The 4,274-nt window shown below is 38.7% G+C and overlaps 1 pseudogene; it reads left to right on the top strand.

The window, feature by feature from the left end:
• Positions 1–1,219: 1,219 nt before the first annotated feature.
• Positions 1,220–3,623, top strand: LOC149167313 (pentatricopeptide repeat-containing protein At3g13880 pseudogene; annotated as a pseudogene).
• The last annotated feature ends 651 nt before the right edge of the window (positions 3,624–4,274 follow it).

Below are 4,274 nucleotides of genomic sequence, written 5' to 3' on the forward strand. Positions count from 1 at the left end.
TGGCACAAACAATTACTCTGAGCTCATATCTCTCCGCCATTTACTTCATTTCGCACTCAGCCATCATTGCACCAGCATCAACATCTACGGAGATTCTCAGATTGTAGTAAATTGGGTCAATAGAGTTACCACATGTCACTCACACACTCTCAACATACTGCTTGATGAAGTCTTTATACTAAAGGATGCTTTTAACTCATTTCACATATCTCATATATACAGAGAACATAACCAGACTGCTGACAAGCTTTCCAAGGAGGCCGCGGTGATGGAAAATGGCTTATGGGAAATCACTGAATATTTGGATCAGCAGGAGCAGAAATACTTCCACCGGCCTTATATAGACCCGTCATATCCTACTGCGGGTCTACAGGCGACATAACAATCAGTCTTTTTTGTTTTTTGACTGCACAATATGATATATATGTAAATAGATCGAGGTTTGCCTACAATGGCACCTTTTTTGCACAATTTTTGTAAATGTAACAGACAGATATACAGCACTGATCTGCAATATCTTGAAAATGTACTGAACAGTTTTGGCATATGCGACAAAGCATCTACATATGTAATCTTTCATATTTATAATGAAATATTACGGATTTTTCCAGTGGAAAAAAAAAAACTCATGCATGTTAGTTCAGAGGAAGACCCAATTGAGATTAGAGTTCAAGGACAATGTAATATCAGTTGTATAATTTTCTGAATTTTACTGATGGTGCATTCAATTAATTGAGGACCTATGATTGGATTGCATAGTTATGGAGAGGGAATTTCCACATTAAATAGAGGCTAATTACCTTAGGGATTGCACAATTATGGAGAGGGAATTTCCACAATAAATAGAGGATAATTCCCTTAGGGATTGCGCAAGGAAGTAGGGGCTTGGAAGGCAGCATATTTGGCTAAGTGTTGGCTTGAGCTGGTTTTTGAAGTAGAGAGTTAGATTGTACTAGTGTAGGAATTGTTCAGGACAAACAAGCATTGTATTTTCTTCTCAGATCTTCTAGTTAATGCAATATAGATAGTCGGGGTTTTTAGTAGTTTCTTTCCCCAGAGAAATATTGTGTTATGTGTGATTTATATTCTTCCTTTTCTGCTTATTGTTTTCATCGATCAATTTTGGTTTTCGCTAAAGAGTAGAGTATATTCTTGTCTTGTGTTTTAGCATATCACATAAGTTGTTGAATCTACAATAAAAATCTACATGGTATAAGAGATGAAGGCAATATAGAAGAGGAGAATTCAAGTTTGTTGTGCAGGTGAAAATCGAATTTGAAAGTTCATACTTCAAAGCAGCAATATGCCTTAAAACTATTTTGACTTCTCAGTATCATAGTAGTTGTGCTAGTATTGAAGAATACCCAATATAGAATTACCAACCCAACAGAGAGTATCTTGATTTCACTAAACAAATCAGTGCATTGTGTAAGGATGGCCAATTGCATGAGGCATTGGACTTATGGGCACAAACGAGCCAACATGGAGTCCCAACAGATTCTAACGTGTATGCTCATCTATTGCAAGGGTGTATTAAGATAAAAGCTCTGTCAGAGGGCACACAGATTCATGTCCATATGATAAAACATGGATTCAAGCCTTGCCTTTTCTTGCATAACAATCTCATCAATATGTATACCAAGTGTGGTAGTTTAGAGGATCCACGCCAAGTGTTTGACAAAATACATAAACCAGATGTGATTTCATGGAATGTATTGATTTCAGGATATGCCCAACACGATCTCTACAAGGATGTCCCAAGGCATTTTCGCATGATGCATAGGTCGGGTATGAAGCCAAATCACTTCACTTTTGCTAGTGTGTTGAGTGCGTGCGCCAACCTAGCAGATCTGGAACATGGCAAGCAGGTTCATACCCAAATCATTAGAAGTGGATATGATAACCATATATTTGTGGGAAATGCACTTGTTGATATGTATGCCAAATGTAGGTTACTAGAAGAGGCACATGATGTGTTTAATGAAATGTTTGAAAGAGATGAGGTTTCATGGAATGCATTGCTTACAGGATATGCGCAAAATGGACATGGTGTGAAGGCGCTGAAACATTTTTGGCAAATGAAACAAGTAGGTTTGAAGCTGACCCACTTCACATTCGGCAGCGTTCTCAAAGCATGCAGTAGTGTTGTAGCTCAGGAACATGGTAATCAAGTCCATGGACGCATTATTAAAACTAGATTTGAGTCTGATGTCTATGTGGGAAGTTCCATAGTTGATATGTATGCTAACTGTGGAAGCCTAGAGGATGCAATTACAATGTTTTATAATATGCCTGATCAAAATGTGGTAACATGGAATGCAATGATAGTAGGAATTTTCCAGGTTGCAGATGTTGAATCATGCCCGAAATATGGGGTGTAGGCACTGAGTATCTTTAGGAAAATGCAGCGGAGGGGAATGAAACCTAACCATTTCACCTTCTCCAGCATCCTTGGAGTTTTCTCCAGCCTTGCATTTCTGGAGAATGGGAAACAAATCCATGTTCATATCATTAAAAGAAATTTTGAATTAGACGAATTTGTGGGAAGTGCTCTTGTTGACTTGTATACCAAATGTGGGGCAGTAGAAGATGCACATAGATGGTTTGATAAAATGTCGAAACAAGATATTGTTTCATGGACTACAATGGTTGCAGGATATGCCCAAAATGGGCATGGTGAAGATGCCCTCAAACCTTTTCAACAAGTGCTAAGGGAAGGGATGAAGCCAGATTAGTTTACTCTATCTAGTATCCTCGGTGCATCTGCCAGCATAGAAGCTGAGGAACAGGGCAAGCAAGTCCATACCCACACTATCAAAATTGGATTTGAATCACTTGTTTTTGTGGGAAATTCTCTCATTGGGATGTATGCAAAGTGTGGAAGCATAGATGATGCATGCACTATGTTTAGTGGAATGCCTAAATGAGATGTAGTGTCATGGATTGTGCTGATATCAGGATATGCTCAGAATGGATGCGAGAAAGAAGCCCTCTAACTCTTTGGGAAAATGCAAGAAGAAGGAATAAAGCCGAACCATATTACCTTTGTTGGTGTCCTCTATGCTTGCTGCCATGTAGGCCTAGTGGATGAAGGTTGTCGCTACCTCGATTCCATGACTAGAGACCATGGCATTGAACCAAAAATAGAGCATTAAGCCTGTGTTGTTGACCTTCTTGGTCATGTTGGACGCCTAGATGAGGCAGAGCAGTTCATCAATGAAATGAAACTTGAATCTGATGTTGTAGTGTGGCAGGCCTTGCTTGGTGCCAACAAGATCAATGGGAATATGGACATAGGGAAGCGTGCAGCAAAACGTGTTATTGAGTAAGAGCCCCACACATTGGGAACATATGTGTTGCTGTCAAATATATATGCCTCCTATGGCATGTGGGATGATGCAACAAAAGTGAGAAATATGATGAAAGATAAGGGGGTTAAAAAGGAACCATGTTTAAGCTGGATTGAAGTCAGGAAAACATTTCATTCTTTTGCAGTAGGGGATAGATCACACCTACAAACAGCGAGTATCTATGCAAAATTAGAGAGTTTGATGGAGGAAATTAAAGAGGCAGGGTATGTGCCCAACACGAACTTTTCTCTGCATGATGTGGAGCAAGAATAGAAAGAACTTCTCTTGCCCAGCATATTGAGAAGTTGGAAATTGCATTTGGGCTTATCAGCACATCACATGGAACACCTATCAAAGTGATTAAAAACCTTCGTGTATGCGGGGATTTCCACAGTGCTTCCAAGTTCATTTCTAGAGTATCTGGAAGAGAAATTGTTTTGAGGGATGGCAATCATTTTCATCATTTCAAGGATGGGTCGTGTTCCTGTGGGGATTATTGGTGATGAACAGATAAACAAAATAGGAAATGCTTTGTGAAGTAAAGGTTTGATACTCTGTTGGATATCTATGTTGTTATACTCTCTATTGTGGAGAATGGAAGAAGAAGGTAACATATATAATATCTTTTTATGATTCTTCAAGGCACACAAAAATATTCTTTGTTTGAAGGCCTTAAAATCTTGGAAAAAGCATAGTTTTAAAATTGGCTTCAAAACATTCAATAGTGATTTCTCTTATAACTTCCACAGATCTCCTACTTCTGCTGCATGAAACCTAACTTCCTGGTACCACGGATCCTACAGGATTCTAATCACAATTTTGTACTCTTGTCTCAGTTCTTTTGACTATGCAATGTTTTAGGAAGTATATGACTTATGTTGTCGCTATAAAGATTCACATTGCGTTACATATGTAAACAGATTG

Source organism: Pinus tabuliformis, chromosome 5_1, assembly GCF_031772625.1.
Source record: "Pinus tabuliformis cultivar Carrire ecotype Pingquan chromosome 5_1, CPIR1, whole genome shotgun sequence".
Classification (NCBI taxonomy): Eukaryota; Viridiplantae; Streptophyta; class Pinopsida; order Pinales; family Pinaceae; genus Pinus; species Pinus tabuliformis.